Below are 22,696 nucleotides of genomic sequence, written 5' to 3'. Positions count from 1 at the left end.
ACTTGTCCAAAAGAAGGAATACCTAAAATTATTTTCAAATATTTATCATTAATAATAAATTGAAACATTTTCTTTCGTGCATCCATTTTGGCGAGTAACATAAATAAAGAAGAAGAAACATGAATTAACGTCTCACCATATTATCCAGTCTATTGTATAAAAACTCCGTTCAACAAAAAATAATTAAAGAAGAAGAAACAACAACATCAATTAACATGAACGTTACTTTCTATTTTTCAACAAAAAAATCATCACAATCTCAGTTCTAGTTGTAGACTTGCAGTGCTAATATTCTTCCACCAAATCTGGTTATGGAAGTAATTGTGTCTGAAAGGATAAGTTAGAGAAATATGGAAAATGTGAAATGGAAACAATTAGTCAAACGTTAGGTTAGTTATTTTTTTTAAATCCTTTATTTAAGATAAAAGATGAGAAGTTATAACCATCTAGAATTACTCAAATTAAATTTTAAACTTTTATATAGTGATTTTTTAATCTTGATGTTTAATGTTTGACCAAAATAATTAACTCTTTTTACAAAAGGCATTTTTGGATTTAAAAACTCCTACAATTATTATAATTTGGGGATAACCATCTTCAAAATATAAGAATTAAATTCAACTTTAATCTAATTATCTTTGAATTAAATTTTTAATATAATTTTGATATAAAAGTTTTGTTTGTCAAGTAATTAAAATTTAAACCTCTTTTGTTTAATATGTTATAAATTTAAACCTCTATTGTTTAATATATTATAAAATTTATGGTCTAGGTTGATTTGATTAAAAGTATCAAATATAAAAAAATAATATTAAAAATAATTATGGATCAACTGAAATTATAAAGGTAAAACAAAACAGATATAAAGGAAAATGAAGCATGTTTAAAGACAAGGTTTATCTTTTCAAAATAAATATTTACACTGGGTTCACTATCCACTAAAGAAAATTATCACCTTTCAATGCAAAATATGTGATCTTTCGTTTGTTAAAGAAAATAAAATTAAAGTTGGTATTTAAAAAAAAAGACTTTATCATAATTTTATTTGTATTTTTAAATTGATATTTTAAAATAGTAACTAATAATTAATTTAACTATTCTTTGTCCTAAACTACCAAGTGGCTTATTCATAGGTTGCCACTTGGCTTAATGTGGAGGCTTTGTCCTCTCCTTTTTATAATACTAATATAAGTACCCGCGCAATGTGCGGGATATTTTAAAAATAAATTATTAGAACTATTATTTATTAATTTAAAAGAATAAATTAATTTTTGTTGTAGCACATAAATATATTTTAAATTAATTAAGAATTATTAAATTTAATTTGTAATAAAACATTCAAAAAATTACATAGTTCAATTAATTAATTGAACAATGTACTCTTCCTTCGGCGCTAGTGCGCCATCTCCCCCTCTTCAATCCTCTCAATCTCTTCTTCCCACACAGTCCCATAATCGTATCATATGACAAAAAATAATGAATCATATAATTATCAAAAGATTGTCCTATAATTTTTTTAATTGCATTGTTCACTATCTAAAATTATTCGATTGTTAATATTGAATTTTATTATTCATTTGACTTGTTGTTTATCAGAATTTTAGTTGTATTATTTTTAAAAAATTAAATGACAAATAGAATCAGTAAATATTTTTATATATAAATGTATATTTGCAAGTAAAATCATGAAAGGAATAAATCAGTTGCAATAATTAGATGCATATAAATTTATTTTATAACTTTCTTAGTAGAGAATAGATATGTAAATGTGATAGAGAAAAATGTATTAAGATAAATAAAAATGATAATATTTGTGCATATACAAATATGTTTCGATTCATTCTTTATACAAATGGTCTGATAAATCTCCTTTGTATCTTTCTATTCTCGATAGTACTTGTTAATTTCTTAAATATTCATTTCGCATTTTGGAGAAATTTAACTGCATAAGATTTGTGGAAACTTCATTTTTCTTACATACATCTGTGACAAAAGATAAATATAATATTAATCACAAAAAATAATAAAATAATTATAAAATTAAATCAAGTACGAGAACATACCTTTGTAATTATTCAGAGAAATCTGATGAGCATTACATATTATTTTTTCATTCATAGTAGGTACATCTATTTCAAAAGATAAATATAATATTAACCAACGATAAAATAATTTTAAAATAAATCGACCATGAACAATATATATTTATAGTTAAATAAAAGAATCTGATGAGAATTACCAATAATTTTTCTATTCATGGTAGATATATCTGTAACAAAAATATATATAATTCTTCTATATTATTATTATTATTATTATTATTATTATTATTATTATTATTATTATTATTGCTTTTATGGTTGTTATTTTAAATCCTTATCTTTTAATAATTATTTTTATTTTTATGTTTGATCAAAATAATAAGTCTTTTTCTAAATGTATTTTTGAATTTGAAAACTTCACCAATCTTCATTTTATGGAAATAACAAATCTTGAAAATTAATAGAATAGACATCTAATAATTTTGTTTTGAAAATTTTAAGTTTATTTAAAGTTGGATAACTAAATAGTAGATAAAAAAGGAACAATTATTTAAGGGAACTCACAATCAAACAACTAACTTGCAAATGAAGTCAAAAAGAGAAAACAATGTGTATTTTATTGCTAAAAATCAGGAAGATAGTTTATCTAAATTTTTTTTCTTCAAAAAGCGTGTATTTACTATTTCTTTAAAAAAGACGTAAATTTTACTATTTTTTTCAAATAAGAGTCTTTATTTTTTTCTTTTTAATTACTTTTCTTATGTTTTTGTCTTCTTTTCTTTTTCCTTTCTAATGAAGATACAAATTAAAGAAAAAAACACAAAGATTAAATAAACTTTTTATCATTATTATTGATAAATAAATTTATTTTACATAAAAAAATTAAAATAAATTATTTTATAATTTGATTGTTTTGTAAAATTATCTTATTGTTTTACTAATTTTGAAGACATAAAATTTTCTTTTCTTACTTATTGTGATATTAATTTGTTAAAAAAGATAGGATCTTAAAATATCATAATTATCTTATATCTTACACTTTTGAGTTTGAAATTTTTTTATCTTAAACTAAAATGAGATTGATATAGTTGAGAGATATCCGTATCAATTCAAATTTTAAAAAATGCAAATTTATTTTATTCTTAATGAAACACACTACTCATTTTGTATAAGACACATTCAAAAAATATTATTATTATTATTATTATTATTATTATTATTATTATGTGAATAAACTATATATATAATATTTAAATTTTATAAGATACAGCTTTTTAAAATAGTAAGAGCCTATAAGGACTCTTCAATTATGATTTTTTATTATTAAGATAATATTTTTTAAAAAAAAAGAGATAATGTGTTTCAAATACTTAATCTTTCAAATAAATTTTTTTATTACATGCTTTTTAAATTTGTCTTAAACTTATCACTTAGACTTATTCCTGTGCTGACACGTGGCTTCTTGTCTTGCTTTTAGTTTTGCTTTTATATATACTAGTATACGTACCCGTGCGATGCACGGATAATATTAAAATAATATTTTTAATTCCAACATATTAAATTATATTACCTTAAAAAGATTTAAGTATCATATTATTTTTAGTTTAAGTATATATAATATCTAATATTTTTAATTCCGGTATTTTTTTAATTTAAACCCGCATATACCCGAACCGCACCACACCGTTTTAAAAAAAAAATACTTTAACCCGCCCCACGTAGCTTAAAACATATACTGCCCCATTACCATCCCTACACGTGTGTAATATTATTTTTACTTCTACTTAATTTACGTATATATTATTTATTATTATGATTATGACATAGTTAGAGCTTATTTATGACTCTTTAATTATGAATTCTTAGTTTCAGAGAGATAAATTTAAAATAACAAATTTTTTATTTTTAAAATAATGAAATTTTTTTTGTTAAAACTTGATAAGAGTCCAATTAGAACTCTTTAATGTGATAACTAACTATTTCTAGTATGTAATTTTATTTTGTAATTTTTTTAATTTAAAATTAATAATTTATTATTCTTAATTATCTTTTGATATTATTATTATTATTATTATTACTATTAATAATAATAATAATATTTTAATAAAATTTTGTGTTTCATTAATATGTAAATAAATTATAGTTAAATATATTTTATAGCATTTAAATTTTAAAGAGATAAGTTTGAGAGAGCAAATATCTATTAGAACTCTTCAATTCTGGATTTCTATTTTTAAGATAATGATTTTTTTATTAAAAGGATAATGCATTTCAAATTCAAATACTTAATCTTTCAATTCAAAACTTTTTAAGAGTTCAATTAGAACTATCTAATGTGATAACTAACTATTTCTAGTATGTAATCTAATTCTGTAATTTTTTAAATTTAAAATCAATAATTTATTAGTCTCAATTATCTTTTGATACTATTATTATTATTATTATTATTATTAATAATAATAATAATAATAATAATAATTTAATAAAATTTTCATCTTTCATTAATATGTAAATAAATTATATTTAAATATATTTTATAACATTTAAATTTTAAAGAGATAAGTTTGAAATAGCAAATGTCTATTAGAACTCTTCAATTATGAGTTTCTATTTTTAAGATAATAATTTTTTTTATTAAAAGAATAATGCATTTCAAATTCAAATACATAATCTTTCAATTCAAAACTTGAGAAGAGTCTAATAAATTTCTAATGTGATAACTAATTGTTTCTAATATGTAATTTTATTTAATAATTTTTTTCAAAGAAGAAGAAGAAGAAAATAATTTAATAACATTTTCATCTTTCATTAATATGTAAATAAATTATATTTAAATTTAGTTTATAAAATTTAAATTTTAAAAAGATAAGTTTGAAATAACAAATATCTATTAGAACTCTTCAGTTATAGGCTTTTATTTTTAAGATAATGAAATTTTTTTTATTAAAAGGATAATATATTTCAAATTCAAAACTTGATAAGAGTCCAATTAGAACTCTCTAATGTGATAACTAACTTTTTCTAATATGTAATTTTATTTTATAATTATTTTAATTTAAAATTAATAATTTATTAGTCTTAATTGTCTTTTAATACTTTACCTTTTCTTTTTTCCACGTTTTTTCTTCTTAATTTTCTTTTGTTTTCTTTCCTTTCCTTTCTTTTCTTTCTTTCTTTCTTTCTTTTGTTTGTTAATTTTTTTATTTTTATAAAAATAAATTAAAAACTTAGATATATAAAGGTATTTCAAATAGATATATACGTTGTATTTAATTATTAAATTTTAATTTATATTTAAAAATTTAAAATAATTACAAGTAAGAAAAAGTTTTAGATACATACCACAAATATTATATTACTTATATTTATAAATAATAATAATAATAATAATAATAAAACTAATAATATATGTATCATTATATTTGATATAGATAAGTTTATGAAATATAAGAGTTCATTTAAAGCCCTTTCATTGTGGGTTTCTATTTTAAAACTAATTAATAATATTTATTTAAAAGGACAATGTATTTTAAAATTTAAATAATTATAAAAATATTATTACAATACTATTAAACTTGTCCTAAAAAATGACACGTGGCTTCATATCAGCTTCCCAATTTTTTATATAATAGTCATAAATATTTGTTTTCTTGTGATATATGTCATTATTATTATTATTATTGTTATTATTTTTACAATTCCTAAAGCATCTAAATTTATTGATAATATTTTTGAAAATTTATTAATAATATTTTTGAATATTATTTATTTAATTTATTTTAATTTAAAATTAAAGTTTAATATACTCACCATATCTCTTCCCATCCCCTTTTGTACATAGGCTATGACTCTGTTGCTTTTATTTAATTTATAAATTTATTTAAATTTTTAAAGAGATAAACATGAAAGAGTAAAAGTTCATTCAAAACTCTTTGACCATGAGTTTCTACTTTTAAGCTAATGAAATCTTTTTTCAAATAAAGAATAATATATTTTTAAATTTAAATATATTAAATCTTTTAATACATTATTATTACAACATTATTTTGTTATGTCCTAAGAATTGCCACATGGCTTTTTAATATCTTGCCACGTGTCATCTTGTCTTGCTTTTAGTTTTGCTTTTATATGTATATAGATTATTATTATTATTACACACTTCTACATCTAATTTTACTACTATTATTTATTATTAATATTATTATTATATTTTTATATTTTATTTAATATTTACATAAATTTTATTTAGATAGTTTTATAACATTTATTTGAATTTTTAAAGAGATAAACATGAAAGAGTAAAAGTTCTTTCTACTTTTAAGCTTATGAAATCTTTTTACAATTAAAGAATAATGTATTTTCAAATTTAAATATTTTAAATCATTTAAAATATTAGACAGACGGACAGACAGACGGACAGACATTATTATTATTATTATTATTGTGCTACATACTATGGACGTACTATTACTACAATTGCCAACGGTACTAATGTACGTACTATTATTATTATTATTATTATAGATATAGATTCCCTACTACCACTAAAAATAATTCTTTAATTTTTTAAATACAATGCATATTTATATTATAATATTATATTTGAATTAAAAGAATTATTTGAAATCAAACCACATTATATAAAAATATTTTTTAAAAGGATAATGTACTTCAAATTCAAATAGATTAAGAAGTAGAATTTCATTCCATTTCAACTTTCATTCAAATTCAAATAATATTTCAATTTATTGAAAGAAGATAAGTTCTTCAATATCTTTAATTTTTTAAATATAATGCATATTTATCTTCTAATATTTTATTTAAATTAAAAATTATTTGAAATCAAATCATATTATTTACCATTTACGTATGTACTACTATTGCTATTTTTGTTTTATTATTATTATTATTATTATTATTATTATTATTATTATTATTATTATTATCATTATTGTTGTTGTTGTTGTTCTACATACTATGTACGTACTATACAATTGCCAACACTACTACAACTAATTATTATTATAGATATAAATTCCCCAATATGTAAATAAATTATATTTAAATTTATTTTATAATATATAAATTTTATATGAGATAAGTTTGAAATAGTATATATCTATTAGAACTCTTTAATTATTAGTTTCTATTTTTAAGATAATGAAAATTTTGTTTGTAAAAGGATAATTTATTCAAATTCAAATACTTAATTTTTTAATTTAAAATTGTTATTACAGTATTTTTAATTGTCTTAAAATATTTTTTAATATTGCCTTAAAAATTTCCACATGACTATTTTAATAGCTTGACACATGGTATCTTGTCTAGCTTATGTTTTGCTTTTATATATATATATATATATCTATATATATATATATATATATATATATATATATATATATAGATTATGTGAATAAACTATATATATAATATTAAAATTTTATAAGATATAACTTTAAAATAGTAAGAGCCTATAAGGACTCTTCAATTATGAATTTTTATTATTAAGATAATATATTTTTTTAAAAAAAAGAGATAATTTATTTCAAATTCAAATACTTAATCTTTCAAATAAATTTTTTTATTACATACTTTTTAACTTTGTCTTAAAATTATCACTTACACTTATTCTTGTGCTAGCATGTGGCTTCTTGTCTTGCTTTGAATTTTGCTTTTATTTATATATAGATATAGATTATCTCATCTTTAAGTTTTTTTGTTTTTTTTTGTTTTTGTTTTTCCATCCTTCTTCAAGGTTTTGAACTTAAAGGACAAACAAAACATGTTCTTTTCGTAATATTTTGTTATTTTTGCCTTTATTTTTTAATTATTGATCACGAAATCCTACCTTCAAGAGCCTAATCCGTTAAGAAAGATAATCCTAATTATAATAGAAAATTTAAGCCTAACCAAAATGACTCCTAAACGTGGAAAAAACAAGAACCTAAGTAAGAGAATCAACTGTTCAATATATAACGCAAGGTCACTTGAGGAAAGCAGTAAATCAGGGAAAAACTCAAAAGAAGGCAAATCTGAATCCACAATTATGTGTTCATTTTTCGTAGCAAAACTAACACACTATGAAAAGATGATCATAAATTAAGAGAAGTTGAAGTTAATCACCCAATATGTTTTGCCAAAAGTGCATTAAAATCCTATATTTTATTAAGAAATCATGATATTTTATTTTAACCTTTGTAACTTGAATAGTGCTACATATTGTCAATATAAACAATAAATAATGAATACCTGTAGAAAAAGTAAAACTTGCGGCAACCAGAAAGAGAACTACTATTTTTGTAAAATATATACTTGCGGCGACCAAAAAGAGAACTACTATTTTCGTAAAATATAGTTGATTGATTGTTGATGAAGGAGTACATACCAACATTGACTTAAGATGGTACAATGTTATAGAGAAAAAAAAAAAAGGAAAGCAAGATTTGCTCCATTTTTCGATAAAGAAATAAAGAAAGACACAAAGGATGATGATAGTAAAAGCAAGAAAATAACTTGAATGAAAATCAAAACAAGAAGAATCCCTAGAAGTAGAAAAAGCCACATATTTGTAGAAGAAATCATATTTTTGTGTGAAGTTTGATCAAAATATTACTTAAATAGAATTGTATGATTTTTCTTTCTATTAGTACTCCTTTTCCTTAAAATTTCCATGATATTTTAGTATATTTGTATTTTGTTTAGTATTAGTTTTTCATATTTGGCGTGCATACATGTATTTTGTTTAGTACTATCAGTTTTCCATGTTTAGCGGATTCGTTTTGTACCTTATTCCTTATGGAAATTTTAATTAATTTAAAGAAAATAGTAAAAAGACGATTTTGTATTAAGTGGTTTCTTTTAATGAAGGATAAAAATTTCAAATAACATTAAGAAAAATAGTATAAAGACGATTTTGAATAAAATAATTTCTTTTAATGAAGGTAAAAAGTTCAAATAATATTTCTAAGATCTTTCACACTTTTAATATATTATAGATGTAGATATAAATTATAGATATAGATTATAGATATAATTAATACTATGTTATTAATTATTGTGAGTTATAATGTTTTTACATAGTTTTTATATTACTATTATATATAAGTGAGGATGGCCAAATTTGGTAGTCCTCACAATGAATATAATAATATTAAATTTTTTGTGTTGGTACAAATTGATATAGGTAGCCTATTCTCATTTTGCATTATTTTTCTTTTTAATTCATTTCTAAGTGGATATTTTTAATTGGTGTATCCTATTGATATTTTACATGATTTTTGTTATGTTTTCTTGCTCCTTCACCATTTACATTCATATCCTACTACAATTCTTATTTAGTCCATTTCTTTATGGGTGTTTTTTGGTTGTGATTTTGTTCCTAAATAAATATACATTTAAATTTTTAAGAGTAGTTTGATCATAATATTTTTAATATACCTCTGAGTTTAAATATAATAATCAATGTAAATTTGAAAAGAGATGAAATTTAATTTAGAGTGAGTTGGTAAGGTAGTTTTTAATTTTTTAGAAGTGAAAAGTTTATTAAAGGGTGTGCCCAAACCAAAAGGAGCACTTATTTAGGAATGGTTGAAGTATTTTTTTTTTTGATTAAAAATGTATTTTAGTGAACTAATTTTATCAATGATGCTTTAAAATCGTAAATTTAATTACGATTACTTATATAGTTATTTAATATTAAGAATAATATAGATAAAAAAATACACTATAATACTCGCTTAATTTGTTAAAATGGACCAGCAGAATGAAACATCTACAAAAGTATTTTGTTGAATCAAGTCTTTTAATTATTTAAATTAAATTCTATCATTATTTATAAGTTAACTTTATTGATGTTATCCTAAAATAATTTACAGTATTAAATATTTATTATATTACTTTGAATATATATTTTTTTTTGTAATAAATGAGTTAATTAATATAAGTTTAATTAGGAAAAACTTAATGAAAAAGAACTGAGAAAAAAATGATGAAGTTAATTTGAATAAGATAAAACTAGATTTGGATCATTTAAGACTTTAATCTCCAAAATTACCACTAAAATAAAAAGGGAAATAGTGTTGGTGCATGCATGTGTTTGAAACTAAAACGAACATCTAAAATAAACTCCGAGAAAAAAATATTCTTTCAATTTTAAAAAAATAATTTGATTAATATTAGAAATATTGAGATATGTTCGAACTACCTGTAAGAAAATTAAAATAAAAATTTAAAACAAGAATAGCAATAAGATAAAAAAAGTTTGCAAATATAAAATTTAATATTAATTTTGGGTCCGGGCTTAGCACGGGCCAAATGTGACTAGCATATAAATTATATGTAACAATCTAAAAATTTGATGAAATATGTGAAATTTGTGATTTTATGTGATTTGACTATTTTACCCCTCCCCGTAGTGGCATTATAGTATTTCTGGGGCGTGGGAGTGATTGACATGATTTTTGATGCATTTTGGTACCATTTATGCGATATTGTGGTTTTTGATGGCTTCGAGAGCTTTATTTTAGACTTATGCGGTTATCTTTTGATCCGTGCGATGGATGGCTGAACTGATTGCGCCAGCAGCTTCAGAATATTGCTTTAGGCTAGGTAGACCTTTGGTTCGGGTCCTAGTGCACCCGAGTTCATTTCGACCTATTAGTCGGAAAGTTAAAAAATTGGAAATATGAGTGTGGGACCCACATTTGGTCGATACAACCTCGGATGAAAAATCGACTTTGTCAACAGATCCGAAATATCGATTTTAGGGTGTTAGCATGTTTGGTATAATTTTATGGCTTTTAAATATCATTTCGACCCTCGGCTTAAAAAATTGTGATTTCGAGTTCAAGGATCAACTTTGTGAAAATGATATTTTTTTGAAAATTCGACTTCTCCAACGCATTCGGAACGTCGAATTTAGTATGGTTGCATAGTTCGTTTGCATATATCGAACTCCGAATGAATCCCGGATACCCATAGAAGTCCGGATTGGACAAAATTGAAAAAAACAGTAGCTTTTTTCTGTTTTAGTTCAGATTTTCTGCACTATTTAAGCAACTTTTGGGGCTCATTTTGCTCATTTTTCATCTTACCTTTTGAGGGTTAAACCCTAAAATAGTGTGAGAGCTTAAACGTAAAGTTTGTGAGAGCTTAAGAAGCTAGATTAACAACTATTTCTTGATTTTATTATGGATTTAAGGTAAGAATTCACTCTTTTCTTAGTAATTTCTTAATTAATTTCTCAAAATCCCAAAAATCTTAGGGCTTGATTTTAAACCCCATTTTAACTCATTTTCACTTGAATAATATTTTTATTTTATAATTACTAGTTTTTCATCAATTTAAATTTTAAAACAACTCCAATTCTTAATTTTAATCCGGATTTCAAAGATTTTACCCGATAAAGCTCAAAAAATATTTTTTCTTTGATTTGAACCTCATTTTTGACTCGATTTAACTTGGATTTTCAGCTGTAGGTTTCTAAAAATATGAAAAACATGTTTTTGAAGTAAAGTTTTGATTTTGCTCTTCTTTTCCAAAAACTCGTTTCGGGGGTCCATTTTAAACCTGAATCAAAAGTAGTCAATATGGGTATCGTTGATTTTTGTTTTGACGCGCAGATTTTATATTTGATATTTTTAGTGGAGTTCAATATTGTTCGTGAAAAGTAAGATCATGGGTTCGAAGTTTAGCGGATTGATTTTGACTTTTGAGGTAGGTTATGGCTTAACTCTTTCAGACTGGACTGAGTAGTAAACGATGATACAAAATACATGTTAAGGGTAGGAACTAATCATGAAAAATGACTATTTATGTGTTGTGCCCGTGTGGGGCCTATATGTGATGTAATTATCGAAATTGAGTTATTATGTGATATGTGTGACCGTGTAAGGTCCTATGTGATATTAATAGCCTTGAATACATGTGAATAATTATATTGTGTTGTTAAGATGCTTAATATGGTACCATTGGTGTATTGTGATTAATTCATACTTTATTGATATATGAGACATGTGGAAATTCGTGGATAAAACAGAAATAATGAGTGGATATTGACTCACGTGGTTGTAAAAATATATTATTGTGGTTGGTTGTGAAAATATATCATATGGTTAGTTGTGGAAATATATCATGTGGTTGGCTGTGAAAATACTCATTGTAATCGGTTGTGAGCATTACATCCTCATATCATGAAATATTGATACTACCGTGACAACATCTGAAAAACATTGACAACACCTTTTTAAAACCCTCCCCGAGGGATGTGTCGGGGAGGAGATATTGTAACACCTTATAAAACCTTTTTCGAGGGATGTGACGGAAAGGAGATATGAGATATGTGGATTGTATACGGGTTGATGAACCCCTCATGGGTCCTGCATTGGGAGGCTTGCCTCCGTAGGTATATAAGGGGATTATGCGACGATCTCGGAGGCTGTGCGACGACCTCGTGCATCATCATCATCATCATCATCATCATATACATTGCACTTACTTTATTGTGTTATGTTGTGTTGTATTGCCATATTGACTTGTTATCTATGTATTTATCGTATCTTTTTTTACTTGTATTTGATGATCTTGTATATGCATGTTCCCCCTTGTTCTTCTTTATATGTGATATAATACATACTTTTGTTCTATCTTGGTGTGATATTGCATTATATGTGAGATATATTAAAACTGTTAGTGCAAGCGGTGTAGACTACCATTGTGGGACATTTTCTGATTGCAGGTGACGTGCCTTAAGTGTATATTTTGTATGCTTTATTTACTACTTTGCTTGGTCGGCCTATGATACCTGCTGAGTACAAGTGGACCGTACTCATGCCTGCTGCGCTCTTTCGGTGCAGGTCCTAGCTAGAGTGCGCCTCAGCTTGCTTGACTCGGACGATTGTTGGAGCTTCCAAGGTAGCGGTTGGATATTCATGCGTTTGAAGTTCACCTCTATCTTTTTATAGTAGTTATGTCTTTATTAGTATTTGGAGACAGATATCATTCCTTTGTGGTTATTTTTTTGATGTATTTGACTTTTGAATTGTATTAGTAGTTCTTACACCATTGACACCTGATTTTGGACATGATTAGAATTATGGATAAATTCTTTTTTGCATTGTAATGATTACTTATATGGTTCGACTTCATTCTAGAAGCCTTACCGTGGGATATTTCTGTTTTTTCTTTTTTTTTGTATCAGTTTGGGTGATGAATTTACTTGTCAAGGTACGCCGCGATAAGGCCATCATGACCTTCGTTTTGGGTCGTGATATTATATGTCGAATAATTTAAAATTTCAAGTCTAAATTCATGATTACAACTTAAAGTTTGACTTCCGAAATTTGAATGATGTCACATAATTGAAAAGGGATAGTTGAAAGGACCAGAAATCATCAGCCATAGCTTCAAGAAGCAAAATTTAAATAGCTGACTAGCTAAGGAAGGATGAAATCAGCCAAGTTTAAATTTTTGTTTATTATACCTAGCCCTCCCCTACTTTTATGTTTATCACATTAACATATAACAGAAAAATAAAAACATACTAGCAACTGAAGTTAATTAAGTTAAATTTTGGTTTATCACCTCATATGCGCAGAAGCACCAAAATTAAGATACCATGTTGGTGATTGTACTTCCTCCAAGGCCATAGCAGTAAATGATTTTTGGTAGCAAATTGGGAACGTAGGAATGATTGAAAAGGTTCCTATACGCCAAAGTGGTGTGACTAAAGTAGAAGCAAATTTGGCATTGTTTATCCGATAGAAAAAGGGTTCGCCCATGAATACCATCACCCAGAGAGAGGAGGGGCAAAATTTGGTTGAAAACCAGTCTATTGGTTAGAAAAACTAGGGTGAGAAGAGTACTGACTTTGACCTCTACCTAAATTTTGTTTACCAAGACCACGTCCATTATACACTACTAGAAAACATCATTTTTCCGACAATTGATGTAGTCGGAATATGATCGAAAAATAAGGTAATTTCGATTACTTTCCGACTGTTTCATGGTAGTCGGAATATAGCTTATCAGAAAAATATTTTCGACTACTGTAGTCAGAAATTTCCGACTACTATAGTCGGAAACGTAGTAAAAAATTTAATAAATATTTATTTACTAATAATTATAAATATTCCGATTACTCTAGTCGAAAATTTAATAAATATTTATTTAATAATTATAAATATTCTGACAACTCTAGTCAGAAATTTAATAAATAATTATTTAATAATTATAAATAGTCCAACTGCGGTAGTCAAAAATTTAATAAATAATTATTTAATAATTATAATTATTCTGACTACTGTAGTCGAAAAATTAATAAATAATTATTTAATAATTATAATTATTTCAACCACTGTAGTCGAAAATTAATAAATAATTATTTAATAATTATAATTAATCATACTACTGTAGTCAAAAAGTTAATAAATAATTATTTAACAATTATAATTATTCCGACTACTGTAGTTGAAAACTTAATATATATTATTTAATAATTATTATTTCAACTACTTTAATCAGAATTTTAATAAATAAATATTCTTTCCTATTACTGTGGTCAGAAACTAATAAAAAAATTATTTAATAAAATAATCATTCCGACTACTGTAGTCGGAACATTAATAAATAATTATTCTTCTGACTACTTTAGTCAGAATTTTAATAAAAATATTCACCCACTAATTATATAATTAAATCTTTCATTAGCTTACAATGCTCTCAGATTATAAACAACATAACTAATGTATTTTTCATAGTAGGATCAAACACGACAAAAATTTATAAATACAACCACTTTAAAACATCTAAAACAAACATCAAATCAAATAGTTTAAACATTTAAATGTCACAACAAAAAACAAGAACAATAACTACAATCTAATTATCATCAGGTTCACTCTCTTCCTCATCATGAAATACTTGAGGCATGCGCTTCTTAACCAACTCCTCAAATTTAGCAAACTTAGCATCGTTAGCTGCACATTACTGTGTCAATTCCACAAATTGCTTTTTCATTGTTTCCATTTCTTCCATACTTTGCAAAGTAGAAGAGGAATTGGGAAACAACGAAGGACTACTTGAAGATTGGAAAACCCCTGTCCCGTAGGTTTTACCTTTCTTTGGATTACCTACCACAGCTGTCCACATATTAATTATATCTGTAGGTGATGGTTGGACCATGGTACCATCCTCTGAAGTAGGTTGGGTTTAACTCTAATCTTCTATGCTTTTTTGAAATTCTTCCTGAAAGAAAAATTATTTATCAATATGTAAACAAGTAAAGTTGAGTAATAATAAAACAATGTATGTAAACGTTATTATCTTACATATGCATCTTTAGCACGCATTTCGACCCAATCTCCTCTTGTACCGTCCTTCTTTTTCTTCCTATGCATCTCTTTGTAGACCTCAAGAAAATTGGGCTCTTTTTCCCCATTTTCATATTCCTGCAAAATTTTAGAAAAAGAGATAATGCAAGCATGAACTAACTGGTTTCTCAAACACCACAAATTGAAAAGTTTCATTTGTTCCCTCTAGCAGCCTACCACACACAATCACAATTCCCTTTGGGTACAACTTTGCTATATCCTGGAAAAGTACATATATTTTGAGCTAAGTTATGAAATATTGTTACTGGAGTAAGGGAGCCACTTATTAACAGAAAAGAAAACATTCTGGGGAAGTATTTGAATGCTACCATAGAACTTGTTTCCTTCTACAAAGACTTCCCTTGGCTCTAATCTATATTTTCTCTGAGTGGATTACAGGATACATTGGAAACACATTTGAATCAAATACTAAAACATAAGAAGATTTTCTCTCTTTTTCATTTCAAGGGTAGTGACAGATTTAGTTCCTCTAATCCTAAGAGTTAACAGGAAGTGCAGTGTACATGAGAGGGAAACTACTTTATTTTGTTTTTTTTTCCACCCCATTTTAAGTCATTATTTTTGAAACGGATGGCATAGTTTCATAGGCACCTCCAAATGCATGTAGACATCATTACAACAGTCACATATTGTAGTGACAGATCATACACCATAACAAATAATCAGTTAAAATCAATGTAAAAATCTCAACTTTGACACAGATTACCAGAATCATAATCACAATCACAAATCTTGAAATAGAAGTAAAAAAAGTCTAGTTCTGCCTAGCTACAACAACCGCAACAACCGTAAATTCTAGATGTGACGTTGCAATGAAGAGTGAACTACAGAGTATAATAGATAGTCATGTAAGAACACCAGCGGATAGTCTCTCATGGACATTCACATACCAATATAAAGTACATATTTATCAATCCCTTGCCACATTTATTCTCACGTACATGATGGGTATTATGATGTCTCTTAATCATCATGTTGAGTATAATAGATAGCCATGTAAGAGCACCAGAAGGTAGTCTCTCATGGACATATCAATACAAAGTCTCAAATACCGATGGTTCTCTCAGGAACTACAAGAGGAATATCAAGGCAGACAGGGCGCAATTTAACTGCTACGTTAAGACCTTATTGTCTTAAAACTTACCAACTTTGATTACAGAGAGTGAACGCAACATTCACTGTCAGAAACTATATTTAAGAAATAGGAGAAGAACTGCCTAAGTGAAAACAGCCAAGAAAATATATCTGCACGTCTTCTAGAGCCAGGTTAACTTCAAAGAATTGTTCTAAGAAGCCTATCTAGATACCAGGTCCAGGATTGACATGACAAAAGCTCATAATACAACATTTTGTCTAGACACCAGATAAGAAACATTCTGCAAATGCAGGAAATAATGACTCCATTATATTTAAGACAAAAGACATCAATGAAAAGGAAAAGGTACAAGAGCCGTTAGTTTTTAAAAGTAGATATTTATCGACATAATGCTAGAATCATACACTTAGAAGCAGTAATAGCACAATTGATCCATTTGGCTTTTGATTTGTTCACTTGGAATTTACAAGTGTTCAATATTCAACACCACAAGGGAGAACGATACAGATACTAAGAGATTTGCATGACTTCGCTGGCCAAATTAATACCATTTAATAAGATTCCATCAGATGACTATACAAATAAATCAATAAACTGAAGCTGAAGGTAAGAGAAGTGTAGAGTATCCATGTGAAATAAGTACCTGTGGAGTTGCCACATTTATCACACCACATGATGGGTATTATGATGTCTTTTAATCATATGATGTTTAAAATGTTGAACTTTGGCCATAGAATGCCCTTCTCGGCAAAAATGTACAAGATGTGTATTTATATACTTCACAGTTAATCGACTACATAATAACATTAACTAACTCCTCTTTTAACTACTTTAACTAACTTCTTGAACTCATGACTAATACACTTAATTACATAATTACCCTCTAATGTAGCTGACCTCGACATCACTAACATTAACACTATCCTTCAAGCTTGGAAGTGAGAAGATGTTTTGAACTCCAAGCTTGAAATTTAAGAATTGATGCGACCTTCTGCTTTAGAAGATTAAGTTGAACTCTACTGAGAAAGATTCTAAACCAGGTACCCGCGGACATATATATTTGGCAAGATCAATCTAGACACCAATCAACCATATACAGTGCAACAAAAGCATATATATTTGGCAAGAGATTAGTACTGATTAGAACATTGAACTGAATCGAACAAATCCGAAATTTAAGCTAATATTTCATCGGTGGGTAGCGAAACTCATCGAACCTTCAGTGTGCAACGAGCCACCCATTTGAGACGCTCTATTTGCCTTTGCCCGTTCCCTCCTCGCCCTATATTCAGAAGTATCCCATTTTTCTAAAAACTTTACCCACACATCAACATCCAGCCAACCAGGTTTTCCAAGTTACTTTGAGCCTCATACAAGTGTTCTGTGATCCATAGAGCTGCTTTCAACTTAAAAATACGTTGTATTTCATTTTCATGACAAGAATTCCATGCACACTTTGACTGCAAAATAGTTTAATATAAAGTCATGAAATGAGTTGGTGGATACAAAGGTAAATTCATCATTGATAGCATACTGAAATAGTAAATTCTTTGATTTTGATTATACCACAAACTGTTTCCTCATAAGAATTCTGATGTCGAGTTGAATCTCGTTCCAACTACCCTACGGCTCCGTAGAAAATGGTTTAATTGCTTCTATAACCATATGTCCGGCGCTATATGCGGAAATGAACCTACAATAAAATTATATTAAATTATCTTAGCTTTTAAAAATTTTAAAAATTACGAAAAAAACATAAGGGTTACTTACCCATTTCCATCAGGGACGATAATTAGCCTCCCGTTGCCGTCATATTCTGCTACCTCTTTAAATTTCAGAATCTGGGAAGCAGCTTCTTAGCATTAGACTCTTTAGCACTATCAATGGATGGAGATGTTGATGTGTTAGGACCTTCAATTCTCAATCCAGAAAGACTAGGTGTGGATGATGTCGAAGGTACAAATGAAGAGCTACTATGCAGACTATTATGGGGAGAAAAGGGCTGGAACTGGTGGGGCGGTGGGGGCATGAAAAATACATTTGGTAATGAAATAGTTTCCCTTGGAGGAGGAAGAATATTTGTAGTAGATGGTTGAAGAGTTGTGGTAACAGGTAGTGGTGGTGGTGTTGTATATTGACCTGCGGGAATATTATCAGGTCCTTTCTTACCTTTATTACGCCATCCATTACCATGACCTTTTGATGCCATTGATTTTCTTTATTAACCACTTGAAAAAAAAAAGAACAACCAAATTGAACAAAACAGACAACACTCAGAAATATGCCCATGCCATCACACATAAACTATAGAACAATTCATATGGAAAATAGACTTATATGATATAATATCATAGACTTATGTACTATATGTGATCATATAATATCATAGACTTACGTGAATTTTCAGAAACAATACAACAGTTCAGTGGTTGCAACCTCTGCTAGTGCATCACAGGCCACTCAACCAAAGCGTGCCAAAGTCACCTTCACTATCAACATCTTATATACAAAGAAGATCAACGGCAAACTCCTTTAGGGATGACTAGATACAAGAAATTTTCTGCGTCGTATCTTCAAAGGAATTTCTCACCTATGGTACTTATTGTTTATACTTCTTTCTTTGGACCTGTTGAATTTTAACCTAAGAGAAGTTTAGATGGTTTCGGTAATTTTGATAGCTTACATAATATATAGATTCTAGATTCAAAGGCCATCCAAAGTAAATATGTTTTTCACTAAACTTCTCACAAAATAATGCAACCATTGGAACCTGTTGTACCCATTTAACTTGACCAATACTTTGATATAATAAACTCTACTTTATTAAGCCATACAACTACTCCATATTAGTCCAAATGGCTTACACATCATCTAACTCTAGCTTGGTAGATGTTTTCTGTATATTACTGAGCACTCTAAATAGTCCTGGTGGCATGCTGACATATGATTACGAAGCACCTTTATTCATATATCTATTAGACAAAACTTACCACTCAAGCTGTAGTATCTACTGTAGTTCAGATTCCAGAAAAGAGTATTCAGATACAAGTTCCAATCTACTGTAGTGATATTCGTAGTTGTTGTACCATGGACAGCTTGATCTAGATGTTTTTATCTTGATCTAGTAACTTATAAAAAGAATAGAGGAAGTATGACTAAGAGGTACCTGACTATTGTAAACATATTAAGGTCATACTATCATGGCATGCTCGATTAAGCAAAGAGATGATAAGATAAAAAGGAAAAAGGAGATGGAAGAAGCCGAGAAGAGGGTGCAATTACAAAAGCAACCGAATATTAACAACAATATTGAGTCCAATGAAGAAGTTGAAAAAGCAGCACCTGCAGAACAAAAGAAACATGATCAACAACAAGAAAGGCAATAAATACCTGGACAAGAAAACTGGCAAATGAAAAAAAGAAGGGGTAGAAAACACAATCATCAACAACAGCAACACAATCAGCAGAATAAGAATCTGAGGGAGCAAGTACCTCAGCAATAGATTTACAGGTCAAATTCTCTTCAAAAAACACTACAGCAACATCCGAAAATCAGCAGCAACACAAGACAACAAACTAGCATAAAATAGGTATGAATTCTCACTTTAATTTTCAGTTTATTAGCAAAGATCCCAAAGATTGTAATGCTGATTCTGGAGTCAAGAATCAGCACCCCCGACCCCATAATTTTACTGTTAATTCTAGTAATCCCACAACCCAAAATCCCAATAAAAAGGCAAGAGTTCAACTTAATAACCACAACAAAGCTACTGAGAATTAAGCAAAGGAAAATGTTAGTAGTACTGCTGCTTAAAATGATTTACATGCTGAAAATATCTCAAAAAATGGACGCACAAGTATGACCTTTTCTACTACAAATAACCCACATTGTAATGTTGTTTCTGGAGTGATCAAGAATATATATTAGTAACATCATCATCATCATCATCATCATCAACAACAACAATAAACCCAGTGTATTCCCACATAGTGAGGTCTGGGGAGGGTAAGATGTACACAGTCCATACCTCTACCTCTAAAAAAGTAGAAAGGCTGTTTCCGATAGACCCCCACTCAAGATACGAAATACTCAACAACAACAAAATAATCAGTATAATCCCTCAAGTGGTGTTTGGGGAGGGCCAGGGTAGAGTGTATGGAGACTTTACCCTACCTTGACAGGTAGAGAGACTGGTTCCAATAAACCCTCAACGACTTAAATTCATTGTTTTTTTTATATATATAATGCATAACTGAGTAAGTGGATGTTGGCTTACAAGTTGCAGAGTATGTTGATAAAACGATAATATATGTAGAAGTTCTCTTGATTGAGTACCACAAAGGAGAACTACTTCCTGATACTTTGTAAGGGACAGGATATCTGAGTATATGACTTAAATGGTTCTGGTTCACCCTGCAATAAACATAAGCATCTTCTACTTATGAGACAAGCAGACAAGTACTAATAAAATCAATAATAACAAAAAAAAAAAAAAAAAATCTACTATAGTACCTACTGTAGTTCAGATTGCAGAAAAAAGTATTCAGATACAAGTTACAATTTCAGCAGTAATCAATGCCTCAGGGACACTCCATCTTAGAGAATTTTTTGACATGCCAGCTGAAGAGAAATCAAGCTACAGTTCTGTTGACCCAAATTAACAAATACAGACTTTACACAAGCACTTTGCCTACTTTCACTACCAAAAAAATTGCACTGAACTATTAAATACCAGATTTGGTATAACGAGGATTCAATCTTCTGGCGTAATGCCTACCACACATCCCACGGCATACTTAGCTTTACCAAATTTTCCATTCACTTATCCTTGTCCATTTAAATACCAGATTTGGTATAACGAGGATTCAATCGTGTGCCATACACCTACCACATCCCGCTATACTTACCTTTACTAAATCTAGAATTCAAAATCTTACCTGTTTGGAGCAACAAAATTCTAAATCATATTTAAGAATCATCAAGCTCGTAAAAAAGAACAAGTTATGAAATGAATTCAATAAGCAATATTGCACAACAGGAAAAATAAATGAAAAAAAATATCTAATACTTTTAAATACAGCACAAGAAGAAAATTATATAGCACTTAAATCTAATTCTTTTCCTTTTATTTTATCAAATATATTACTGTCAAATATTATTTTTTATTTTGTTCCTTCATCATTTAAATATTCTTCCTTTGTTATTATTTTTATATCTTCTTCAGTCATTTGATTCATCTAGTTCACTATCTATTTCAGTATCTGTTTCGTTTTCTGAAATTTTATATATACTATCCTCACTTTCTAATTCATAATCTATATAATCTATCTGCATATATTTTGTATTATTTATTTTTATTTCTGATATTTGTTTAATTTTTGAATTTTTAGGTAATTTATAATTTCTAGCTAAATGACCTATCTTTCCACAATTATAACAAATACATTCTTTTATAGATTTCTTCTTTCTATATGATCTTTTGTATTTATAATTTTTTACATAATATTTTTTTCTCGGTTTCTTATATTTATATTTTGATTTTTTATATTTCTTATATTTCTTATGTCTTTTTCTTTTCTTCTAATATCTTTCTTCACATCCAAATTAGGTGCTATTTTATTTTTGCAACATGCTAAATTTTTTATTAATATTTTTTTCATTTTTAATCCTTCCCTATATTCTTCACATAAGTTTCTATACCATTGTTGTAAAAATTTTATTCTTGCTCCTAACGTATCTGCTATTTTTGCTTCTTCCTAACTTTTTATTATCTTTGAACTAAATGGTTCGGATAATTTATTAAAATATAATTTTCTTATTTCTTTACTTTCTTCTATACTATATGCTCCTTTATAATAATATTCTTTAAATACGCAAGTATATTCATCTATATAACACATATTAAATATTGCTAATTTTAACATTAAATTCCTATTTGTATCTTTTTCTTCATCTTGTTCTTCTTCTATTGTTGTCATACTACCAAATTCATCTTTTATAGCTGTTTCATATTTTTTTAATAATTCTATAGGTGTTAGTTTAGTTGTTGTTGATAATATTCCTTCTATAGGTTTATTAGTTCTTAATACTTTCTTGCTATTTTCAGTTAAATTTGATAACCATAATTTTACTGATCCTATTAGTGTTCTTTCTATGTATTCTGGTACAT

The 22,696-nt window shown here is 27.2% G+C and overlaps 2 long non-coding RNA genes across 13 annotated transcripts; both read right to left on the bottom strand.

The window, feature by feature from the left end:
- Window positions 1–1,769: 1,769 nt before the first annotated feature.
- LOC107872382 lies at window positions 1,770–13,942 on the bottom strand. Its single transcript, XR_001674800.2, has 3 exons — window positions 13,623–13,942; window positions 2,064–2,129; window positions 1,770–1,983 (listed from the first exon to the last, which is right to left on the bottom strand). It is a non-coding gene; the product is annotated as an uncharacterized LOC107872382 (long non-coding RNA).
- Window positions 13,943–14,835: 893 nt separating this feature from the next.
- LOC107870552 lies at window positions 14,836–21,560 on the bottom strand. Of its 12 annotated transcripts, XR_007055497.1 has the most exons (10): window positions 21,260–21,538; window positions 21,040–21,171; window positions 20,804–20,940; window positions 19,809–19,868; window positions 18,922–19,152; window positions 18,297–18,754; window positions 18,093–18,219; window positions 17,744–17,986; window positions 15,368–15,487; window positions 14,836–15,284 (listed from the first exon to the last, which is right to left on the bottom strand). It is a non-coding gene; the product is annotated as an uncharacterized LOC107870552 (long non-coding RNA). The 12 variants fall into 12 exon arrangements; XR_001674183.2 differs by having other exon boundaries at window positions 21,040–21,537; XR_001674179.2 differs by having other exon boundaries at window positions 18,922–19,868; window positions 21,040–21,560.
- Window positions 21,561–22,696: the final 1,136 nt, after the last annotated feature.

This window comes from Capsicum annuum, chromosome 5 (assembly GCF_002878395.1).
Source record: "Capsicum annuum cultivar UCD-10X-F1 chromosome 5, UCD10Xv1.1, whole genome shotgun sequence".
NCBI lineage: Eukaryota > Viridiplantae > Streptophyta > Magnoliopsida > Solanales > Solanaceae > Capsicum > Capsicum annuum.
Note: the sequence above shows the minus strand (reverse complement) of the source record. Positions and strands in the feature narration are given on the sequence as shown.